Source organism: Tenrec ecaudatus, chromosome 15, assembly GCF_050624435.1.
Source record: "Tenrec ecaudatus isolate mTenEca1 chromosome 15, mTenEca1.hap1, whole genome shotgun sequence".
Classification (NCBI taxonomy): Eukaryota; Metazoa; Chordata; class Mammalia; order Afrosoricida; family Tenrecidae; genus Tenrec; species Tenrec ecaudatus.
In genome coordinates this window covers 31,688,516-31,700,577 of record NC_134544.1, presented here as the reverse complement: position 1 = coordinate 31,700,577, position 12,062 = coordinate 31,688,516, and the positions used below count along the sequence as shown (strand labels likewise).

Below are 12,062 nucleotides of genomic sequence, written 5' to 3'. Positions count from 1 at the left end.
TGCTGATATATTAACCGACATTCTAGCTAGAGACAAGGTATCTATTTATGACTGTTTTCTACTTGCCCATATTTGATTAATTTACTTGGTTATTTTAACAGATATTTTCAGCTTTTCATAGCTCTGCCACATCTATCTAAATGCAATCACATAACTATTTGTAGAATACGTTAGACAACTTGTAAAAACTTTACTGTTTACATAAGTCAGACTTTTTGGATTTCTTATGCAAAACCATTAAAGAGTTGCATCATTTTTAGTATATTCCAAACCAAACCACACTGAAAATCCCTACCATATGCCTGTTTTCACAGGGCAAGGTTTTTAGTTAGTTTTCTTTTTTTCCTCTTTTAACATCTGTGTTTGTTTATTGGCAGTATAAATATTTAAAGAGAGGGGAAGAAACCTCAAACTATAAGTGAAATCAGCGTTCTCAGCCCCTTGTTGCTTGAAATAAACTTCATGGAACTTTTTAGTGTGAACATGTAGGAACATTGGGCTGAAGTCAACAAAAGAATGAGTAATCTTTTGAGCGTGTTGTTTGTTTCAAAAGTTAATGAAGATGTGGTTGTCTTCAGAAAGAAATTATATTATGGTTTTATTGGGTGACTAATGTTCTATAGTCCAAACTGTTAGCCTTAAACTCTGCCCAGTGTTGTTAACCAGAGTCTCCAGACACAAGTATAATACATTTAAAAAAATAAATCAATCATTAAAACTATCAGAGAAGGACATCTCTGAAAGAAGCTTTTGATTAAATTTTTATAAACAAGAATTTATACAAAATCACTTGGGTCTCAAATCATTGTTCAGTTTTGTTTTCTTTTTCCCTCTGAGTTTATACAAGTTTTGTTCTGATGATTATTGTTTAACTGTGTTAATTACCTAAATCATAGGAGAATGTAGATGGAAATTTCAATAAGTCTTAGTCTCTAGGTCTGTTTTACAGCTCTTGGATGCTGTCTTTTTACCAATCAGTGCGATCTAACTATGTGGGGAGAAGGGTAATGGTGCATCCGCTGGGGTTCCTCTGTGATAAGTTTGTGTGTGTGTGTGTGTGTGTGTGTGTGTGTGTGTGTGTGTGAGTCTGAATGAGGGGTCCAGACTCTTTGATATATGTTTCATTTATCATACTCAATTCAAATCAGAAACCTGAAAGGTGAGGTAGGCAAAGTCAGAATGTGAAACTTTTCTGCCAACTATATTTACCAAAATTGTAGCATAACTGCAATTGAAACAGGGGAGAGAAAGATACACAAAACAAAACAAAGGATGCCTCTTCTAGCCTGGAGGGACTAAAACAAAGCCTTTTGCTTCTCTTTCTTTTCAGAGGGAACAATACTTCACTCTGTAGGTGCTTTTCAATGGTCTGCTTCATCACACAATTGAACCTTAAACTTTATGTTCATAGACCCAAAGGAGGGAACTCAGCCCTATCATTTTACTAGTGAGAAAAAGACAGAATTACAAGTTTCAGTATTTGACTGTTCAACATCATGGAGGAAGTGACTTGTGAACATAGTGTGTGTACATGTGTGTGCATGTGTGTATACATGTGTGTGTTCTATTTTATGTTTTCCCCATGAACTGTCAGTGTTTATGAAGCAAGCATCTCTAAGCTGTTGACTTCATTTGAGGTTGCTTGAAGTTTGCGTGGGGCTATGTCCCTACATAAGTAATAAAATATGTTTTAAGTAGGACCAGGTGGTTGGCATCAGAAGAATTAAGTTAAAAATTCAAAGTTAGACCTCACCAGCGAGGTGGCTTGTTATTCCTGCATTCTTGCTTCAGTGGCCACCCCTCTCAAGGAAAGAGTCTGCAGGAGGGCAGGTCTGCCTTTCTCTCCAGATCCAGTGGTTTCCTATTTAGGTTCCAACTAGGACGTAGGTAAGGTCAGCTTTGCTGGCATCACTTTCACAATGCATTTCTTCAGGTGAAGCAGAGGAAGTCAATCTGTCCCTCTCCATACAAACCTGATAGTAACCTTCTGATTGTTCTGGGTCCCCAAACTAAGGGGATTTCAAACTCACTAGCCCTATTTATCTCAGTGGTCCTGAAAAATGATAAAATAAAATTCCCAAACCAGTTTTCCAAGGAATAATTTTGTCATAAATTTTATTTTACCTGTAGCCCATAGTATTTAAACCATTCAAATATAACAGATTTCTGCATATAAGCACACACACGTGTGTGTATACATGTTTGCACATTCATGGAAACAACATGTTCTTTTCCGGAGTGTTGGACACTTGAGGCTCCAGGAAAGCATGCAGACATGAAGGCAGACAGCTCTCTTTGTGTAAAAGCTTTGTGGATTTTGCACAAACTCAGGATGAGTGGAGGATGCAAGCTCAGAGGAGGTTCTTTTTAACCGTGGGCCTTACATTTTTCATAAAGCAGCCACCGTGAAACATAGGCATCTCACTGAACCACTTCACATACATTGCAAGAAAGGTAAAACTAGAAGACTGAATAGTCGGGCTATCATCCAAACTCAGACGCTAAATGGCTATTTAAACATTTTCAAGGAAGCCAGTGCCTCTGGGCCTCATAAATGCCTCCTGACTCTCTTCCCTAAACAATTCTGGTAAAGAATTCAGCAAAGATATTAATATGCTCAAGAAAAGTTTGCACACTGTGTATGTCAAAGTGCTCAAGAGCCAACCTAGTAAACTTTCTCCCTTCATGTAAGGAATGAAGCCGTTCCTCCTCCAGCAGTTTCCATTAGTCTTCCAAGCTCAAAGTCAAGAACAAAACTGCAAACTCACTGCGATGGCGTCTGTGCCCACTCAAGGCAGTCCTAAAGTGCAGGGTAGACGTGCTCCTGTGGGTCTCAGAATGGCAACCTTTGCTGGGAGTACAAAGCCTTGTCTTTCGCCCTAAGTTTATAAAGTGTATACAATTTCGCCCTCCTGAATTAATACAACAGAAACCAAAAATGGCAAACAGGTCTCCAGATATAAATTTTGATGTACCAGTAAGAATGTGTTTTCACCGAACAAATTCTCCCTTTTATAAATTTGTTCATTATAAACAGCCCTACCAAAATGGAACTACATTCTTCAGGTAAATATAGCCATTTGAGCAATTTTATTAAATTCAGATTTCTTACGTAAATGGGGAAAGGGGTGAAGGGGTCTTCTCTCCTGACAATAAATTTGCTCTGCTGTGGAACCTTCATTTATCTCTCTCCATTGTCTTATCACTCAAGCTCTTTGCTAATAATTTCAGCTACAGGCTCTTAATTTGTTTAATTCTTCATTTTCCAAATCATTAAAAATAGGTCCTTTTCCTGAAGCCTCTCTGACAGAGAAACACAGTTCTCTTTAATTAAACCCAGCGGCCTGGAGTACCACACAGCAAAAATAAACTCAAGAGATTACAAAAGGAAAGAACTGCTTAGATCAAAAGCAGTGTTCATTTGGTACAGAATTCTGACTCTGAATTAGAAAAATTCCGGGGGGTGCAGAAAAGGTGCAGAATTCCACAGTCTTCCACGCTAAATTTGGCTGTACCGCTTATTAACTATATGACTCAGTTCACGTTGTGTTTCATCTCTCTGAGACCAAATGCCCTCACATATAGTAGTAAGATAATAATACTGACCCCCAAAGATGTTCTTAGAATCAATTACTGTATGTGACATTAGGAATAGCTAAACTTTAATCTGTATCTATTATGTGACTCATCTTCTATTAGCCTCTTCATTATGCATTTCAATTAATTTTGACATAAGTCCTTTGAAAGATATACTTATTCTCCATTTTGTAAATGTACATAGTAGAACCCAAGTAAGAAGAAAAATAATGTTAGCATGCCCCACATCACAGCATTAGTCATTGGAACTGAAGACCATGATTTAATACAACTCTTCAATATTACATAATCATGTTCTTTCTGCTCACCCATAATGTATTATGCAGTGTCTTAAATATTCAATAAATGTTATTTACCTGTGTTTAAAGTAAGTTAGAGAGAAGACCCTAAAAATATCCCATGTCTGATTTGAAGTACGAATTCTTCAGATCACATAACAATCAGATAAGATATTAGTCAAAGGAATTTGAGGTCAACACACCTGATCACACGCATTCATGTTTTGTCATGACTGGTGTGTCTTTCCCCACAAATTATTTTAATGTTATGGGTCTCAATTTTATCATGTGGGCAATGGAAAATTTAATGATGAGACAAAGTGTGTGCATAAAACCTGAGAGCCATTAGTTCAGAATGACAGTTAAATGGACACTCCCACTTCTCTCATTTTCATGAAAAAAAAAAGTGTTAAAATTTCCTTCTGGAACCAGGTTTTCATCTGTCCTGCACAGCTTTTGGCTTTCATGAGCTTTGTTTCATAAATATTCATTCCAAAATATTCTTTCATATAGCAATAGAAAGAAGAGACTATGACGGCAATATAGGATAGAAGACAGGGAAGAAGAAAGGAAAAAGACTTACCCTACATACCCGAATATAAGCTGACCCGAGTATAATCATTATCTTATAATTATTATCTGGGAAACCAGAAAAAAACTGATTGACTCAAGTATAAGCCTAGGGTGGAAAATGCAGAAGCTATTGGTGAGTTTCAATAATCAAAACAAATGAAAATAAAATTACTAAAAATTGAGACATTGGTGGTTTAATGTATTTAAATATTTATAAATAAAAACAACAAGTCATTTAAAATTAGTAAACCAGCAAAATATGTAGAAAATAGGTTCAACAAAAACAATAAGGTATCAACAATGATATCTTAAGAGTACTATTCCCTGAGCTCAATCAGTAACCAAGCTAAAAGGTAGAGTTAAAATCCTTTAAAACTGGATTCCTCATCATCATCCTTATCCCAATGCAGAGCTGCAGCTGGTGGGAAGTCATCATAGACGCTGTCCTCACTGAGATCACAATCCTCACCATCATTGCTATCATTTTCATACAAAGCACAGTCTTCCTGCCATCCTTAGCATTACTAATACTACATTTCTGGAAGGTACATGGCACCATGTCTTCTGGAATGTCTTCCATGCATCTTGAACCAACTTTACTATTAACTCTATGTCAGGCTTCATGAGATTTCCTCCTTTTGTTAGTCAGACTTGACCAGATGACATCCATTCATGCTACATCCTTCGCACACGGTCTTTAAAAGGCTTATTCAAAGATACATCCAGAGGCTGCAGTACAGATTTAAGCCCACCTGGAATAATGGCTAAAGTGACTTTACTAGATTTTGCCAGTTTTTTTATGTCATCTGATAGGTGGGCTCTGATGGTTTTCTCTTTAAAGCTGCTCCTGGTCGTCGGTTCCAAATCTCTTCCAGGCCTTCCCCCCCCCCCCCCGTCTTCATCCAGCCTTTAACATGTGCATGCACAGTAATTCTTAGTGGGGAACTGATCTTTTTAGGCAAGGTCTTTCTTTTAAAAGTAATGACAGGACGCAACTTAGTTCCATTAGTCAAACATAATAGAACAACTATTGTTGTTTTTTTCATTTCCTGTGGGTTTGAGAAAAATGTTTTTTTTTCTCCTAAAATTGCTACAGTTCTGTTGCTTGGAAGATCAAAAATCATGGCAATATCATCCATATTCCCTATATCTGCCAGGTCATGAACATAAATCCTTCTTTGTGTTTGTGTTGGGCTGTGAAAGGCAAGGTCAGCAGTTTGAAACCACCTGGCATTCTGTGGGAGAAAGACGGGCTCTCAGATTGACTGCCATACTCCAAAACTCACGGGCCCTGTTCTACCCTGTCCCATAAGGTCACTATGAGTCAGCACAGACTTATGGCAATGACTTCAGTTTTATTCTTTCAATCAGCAACAACTGCGATTTAGTTAACTCCAGATTCATGATGATCCCATGTACAGGATGTCAGAGAAGAAATGTCCATTGGGTTTTCAAAAGATCATTTTGGGGAAGCAGATTGCCAGCACTTTTCTTCAAGAGCTTATTTATTTAAAAACCAAACACTGACACATATAACACATAGTGTTCAGATAGATAAAGAAAAATAAGTGGAAAAAAGTGTCCTTTTGTAATCATCACGTGTGACTGATAGAGCCATTGCTATATGTGACCTATCAAATACAGAAACTTGTTAGAAGTCTACGAACATTGAAGAACAAAGACTCTGTATTCTCAAATATATCTTACGTGTTTTCTGTAAATATGTGTGTGAATATATATAAAATAGGAACACATCTGCTCTTCAACTAAAATAGAAGGCATATTTGGAAAACTATTAACCACTTTCCACGCTACATTATTAAAACACTTCATAGGTCTCAAATGGTTGATATTCACAAAACAGATTTAGTGGAGGCAAGCAGAGGTGACAAATATGGACTGACATGGTCTAGAAATCTCAGATCCATACTAATTCTCTCATTAATGGACCATCCAGGACATGTTTTGTCTGCAAGCTTTGCACTATTTCCCTGCTGCAATGTGAAATGCCTGGCCTGCTTGTGGGAGAAGTCACTTACATGTTCACCTGATACCATTTAAGTCATAATCTACTACCAGTAGTGCTGTTGGTAAATAACTCGCCAACTCTTTAGTGCCAAACTACATGTATTTCTTTAGTACATTCTATAATTCTGGCCAAGAGTGTATACCATGCACCAAGTTTCAGAAAACCCGTATATAAACATACAGCCAGTATATGTACTAATAATAATTATAACTTACACATATAATATACATACACAATAGAATACATTTTTTACTCTTTAGGAAAGGGAAAAATGATAGTTCTTTTCAAGCTTACAAATTTATTTTTCTATCCCTAACTTTCTGTGTACTTACCTAAAACATGCATTGGAACTTTTTCTCATATTTAAGGAATATATCAATCATACTACAAAATTAAAGAAATTAATTCAATTGCCTACAACAAACAATTTGATGAAAAATTTAAGCCCATCTCTAACAAAAACTATGAGACAAATAAGATTAACTGAGGGAGAAAAGTCCATTAAAGGGTGTCTACTAAATACCTACAGCAATGATCATTATCAGTGTCCTGGTCAGAAAGTCAAGGTGCTGCTGCCAGTCAGTGTTCGGATTCCTTCTAAAGTGGAGGGTGAGGCCAAGGGAGTCAGTCATGCAAACGAATGAGCACTGTTGACAATGAACAGAAAGTAAGGGACAACGCTGACAGACTACAGGAAATCCTCAAACTCACTGCCGTGAGTGGATTCAGATGCCGAGTGACCTTATAAGACTAATTCTGTCTGGGAGCAAGAAAGCCTCATCTTTCTCCTGCACATGGCTAGCAGTTTTGAACTGCTGACCTTGCAAGGTAGGTTAGAAGCACAGCACATAGACATCCTCTGCCCTCAGGGCTAGTGACCAGACTGCATGAGCTGTATTATTGCATATCAATCCAATCGTTATCGGTTGCCATATGTATGACAGAAAGAAGCATTGCCTGATCCTGCACCATCTTCCTTCTGGATCATCAAAGAATCTATAAACTGGCTCTAGATAATTAAAAACATGAATATTAGAAAAACTCCATGCAGTAGTTATATTTTCTGACTCATTCACCTAACCCATAGCCATGGAGTAGATTTCAATTCATAGTGACACTATAGGACAAAGCAGAACTGTCCCCGGGGGTTTGTGAGACTGTGACCCTTTATGGGAGTAGAAAGCCTTGTCTTTCTCTCCACAGAGTGGCTGGTGGATTCTAACAGCTGGTCTTGTAGTTAACAATGTGCCACCAGGGTTTCTGAGTCTTTAAGCGCATTAAACTATTCTTTTTCATAAAAGTCCTGTAGAGATGTTTCTATTTTATAAATGAGGATATGTGTTTTCACACCGACCAAATTCTGTGGAACAGGCTGGTGGCTTTGAACTGCAGACCTTGAGGTTATCAGCCAAAGCATAACTAATATGCCAGCAGGGATTCTTTTACAATAGCCAGGAAATAATGAAATAGAATCAGTTTAAGAAGAAATAGACATGATTCAAAAACCTGCAGAATAGCCAGAAAATCTTTGAGATGGAAGGAAATAATGAATGATGTGTTATTGTGGGTAATAAAATTATACAACTAAGGTTCTATTAATTAAACTTATAAGAAAAGTATGAAATTGGTGTAGAAATAAACATATACATCTAAGGAACAAGTGAAAATTATGAAGCATGATAATATATGTAGTAGAATTTTAATAGAAGTAATATTTTACATCACAGGGAAGTGAGTATATTCAAGAATGTTGGGATAATTAGCTCTTTACTTATGAACATAAACATTCACACTTTATACATTCACACTTTCTTCATCCTGTACAAAGACAAATAAATTACAGATGGATCAAATAGCTAAAAATCCTAGAAAAAAAGGAAATGAATGCTTTAATAAACTGGCTTTCTTTCCTAAAGAGGAGACAATTCAAGAATTTCCAATATCAAAAATCATCATATTCAAATATTTATTGAGAAAAATGAAATTCTATATAATTGCACAAGCCATATACACACATTTAAAAATTCTGTCAGAAAAAAATTATAACGTGCATAACAATCTAAAATTCAAGCTATCTATAGAATTTCTAAAAACAACTGAGTAAATAAACAAGAATTTTCCATACAAAAAGATATGAATGGCCAATATATATAACAATTACTGTTCTAAAAGATAAATATGAATAAATATGAAATGCTATTTTGTGTCCTTCTGTATTAATTTTTTATTAATGTTTTAACAAACCACCAGCAGCATTTCAATGGCTTCAAAGAACATCAATGCATTCTCTTAGAATTCTGAAGGTGCAAGATTGACATAGGTCTGAAGAGAAAATATCAGCAGAGCTGTTTCTTTCTGGAATTGGGCACTGCGGAGAATTTGTTTTCTTGCCCTTTTCAGCTTCTAGAGGGTGCTCCCATTTCTTGGCTCTTTGACGCCTTTCCTATTTCCAAAGCCATAAAGTCATAAAATTTTCACCCTATTTGTATCAGCACAACCCTCTCAGACCACAGGTGGGAAGGGTTCTCTGCAAATGATGCTCTATGGCTCCTTGGGATGAGTCCAGGCAGTAGCAGACCCTTTCATCGGCTTCAGCATATGGTGGGTTCAGCAGCCAAACTGTGCTGTCAGTTACATAAGAAGCCATGTCCGAGGTTTCACAAGTATTAAATGAGTCAGAAAATGAATGTGAAGAGAGATAACCTCCCTCTAAATTCTAATGAGCAGAGTAGAATTGATCACGTAAATGAAATGACACACGCCAGGAGTTCAGATGCCAGTAGCCTCTATGACTGCGTATCAAATTCAAGGATCGATTCATGAAAAATAAAAGATAAAATATGGTGTTTTACACACTCAGTCAACCAAAGAAGTTTGCCAATTTGCTCCCACAATTTGACAAAAAGTCAAAGTTCTGAGAGAAACTTCAGGTTTTGCATTTCAATGGGGAAGTGAAAAAAGAAGGAGGAGAAATCCTGGTAAGTTAGAGCTAATCAGACAAGAAGGCCAGGTGTTTGGAGATGCATATGACAGCATGGGCTTTAAGCCCTTGGGTGCTAACCTACTGGCCACTGGACAAGAGAAAGATGTGGTAACCTGCCTCCCAAAATATTCTAACCTTTTCAACCTTTTGGGACAGTTCTGTGTCCTACAGTTTCAATATGATACATAGTCAATTCAATGATAACTGGTTTTTTGTTTACTATGTGGTCCAGATCACATATGGCCTTTGATAAACAGTTCATTGCACTCAGAGGATACTGCCTATTCTGAGTGTGCATACCTTCCCAAAATACCTTTAAATATTTGAAAACATCTAATAATGCATTTTTCACTGTTCCTTTTTTGCGTTTGTAATTTGCGCATTTACTTACAAGTTAAAAAGCTAAAAAACGAGGGAAAGCTACATTGAAACTGATCTGAATGCTCTTGTGGAGCATGGACTGGTTTCAAACAAGAATAAATAAATCCACTGGGGGAACAAAAGGAAATTTTATTACATAATGATGACTACAGTCATGTCTGGCATAATGTCTGTTCATCCAACATCCAACTGCATATACGCCCAAGGTCCTCTCAGGCTATAATAGAATTCAGAAACCCCAATTAGTTAACAGAACATAGCAAATGTCTAGCTTCCCACATCCAGCATGCGTTATCGCATGTCTCCTGTGTACAACGTTATTTCTTTGTGAGGCTTATAATGATACATTTATAACCCAGGATACATATGACTCGATAGTCAACCAGGGCCTCTGTTCCTGGCCTTGTTTGCAAACTGTACTTTTTCATGTAAAATTCACTGTACAGCACTGTAAGCTTGGACACATAGGCAGCACCCGATTTTGCGCATCGCATGGCTCTTGAGTATGACAGCATTTTCTTTAGAAAGTATGACTAATACTACTGTTTGCTAGAGGCAAAGAAGTACTGATTCTGACGTGCAGTAAAATGTGTCTAAGCACATGTAGATGGAAAATGAGTGAAAAGTGTTGTTGGTAATTTAGACATGTCACACAGCACAGTCATAATGACCCTCAGAATGTAAGAAACATTTCTCTTCACCAAGCTGGTGAAGGGTCAGCTTCTGTGAGAGCTATAAACCTTATTTTATTTTGGTTTGTGTCTGTATTCAGATAAGAAAAATAAGTGTGATCTCTCTCAGTTCGCAAACAATCATTGCTCAGGCACAAAGCTTTTTTTCAGAAGCTAAAAAAAGCAGGTTCAGGAAAATAAGGTGTTTATTTGTACAACATTCAAATCATATAACATCTCATTTCACAGAATGTATCCTGGCCATTAAATGATGCATTACTATATCCTCAATATTCTGAGGATTAAAAGTATCCTATGTATACTTTGCGTTTTAACTAAGAAAAAGAAAAGATAGGAGAAGAATCCTATCATAGAAGCTAAACCTATGTTCCTGAAAAAATACATAAGGTAAAAATAATTATTCATGATAGATTAGATTGCTTATCAACCTGATCAGAAAAAATAACATGAAATTTATTCTTTGTCAGGAGAAAGCTATGAACCGGACGTATCGCATCTACAAGGATATAGTCTTTCCAAGGGGAGCACAAGGGTGGGCAACTGAAAGAGCACACCTGGTGACTCATGCAGGGAGGAACTTGACTACACTAGCCCCTGGAATCCCTTCATCTTCAAGGGACATCAGGAAATATCTCATTGATTACTTCCTTTGAAATAGAGACTAACAAAGAAGGGATGACCAGCTCTGGGCATTACAAAACAGAACGGCGTCGCTTCTAGCAAAGGTGAAAGACAGTACCACTGGCACATGGGAGCAGCAGTGGTGAAGTCCAACCCCGTCCACTGTGCCATGGAATGAAGAGACGACAAATGCTTCCATAAAGATGATAGCTTTCACAGGCCAAAGAGGCAATTCTATCTGCTTTCCAGAGCCACTCAGTGTCAGGAGCAACTTCAAGGCAAAGGATATTTAGCAACTCTCTAATGTTTTCTGAACAGCTACCAAAATTTGGTGTCTCTTCTATGATCATGCTAGCTTTGAGAACATAATGAATTTAATAATCAGTTTTTCTTGAGACAGAAACCAGCACATGTAATGGGATCTCTGGGAACGAGTGAAACTAAACAAAGAATTGCAGCCCTTCAAAAGGAGATCATGGTTTACTATTCATAAGGTCAGCAGTTCTAAACCTCCAGCTTCCCCAAGGGATACAGATGAGGCTTTTTGTTTCCATAAAATATTTACAACTCTTTGTGATAGCCAGGGCTGGCTAAACATTAGCTACATTAAGACCATGCATGTCTCCCCAGGCTGAGTTCTTTCCCGGAGCCTCATTTTGTAAATGCTGGTGATAAGTCTGAAACTGTGTAAATGCCTGGCATGCTAGGGATCTTTGTTCAAGTTCAAAATGACTGTCTAGTGAAATAATTAGGAAATAACAAATGCCGATTTGCAGAAATATGTCTAAAGTAGGGGAATTCTGCAACAATTTGCTGCCATTAATTAGTGTAAAATTATTTTATCTTCTAAGTGATTCTGATATCACTTGAAAATTGCCAGAACAGACTGGTGAAAAATAAATCCTGCA

The 12,062-nt window shown here is 37.2% G+C and overlaps 1 non-coding gene across 1 annotated transcript; it reads left to right on the top strand.

Moving 5' to 3' along the window:
* The first annotated feature begins 11,703 nt into the window (after positions 1-11,703).
* Positions 11,704-11,831, top strand: LOC142428372 (small nucleolar RNA SNORA72). Its single transcript, XR_012780287.1, has one exon. It is a non-coding gene; the product is annotated as a small nucleolar RNA SNORA72 (small nucleolar RNA).
* The last annotated feature ends 231 nt before the right edge of the window (positions 11,832-12,062 follow it).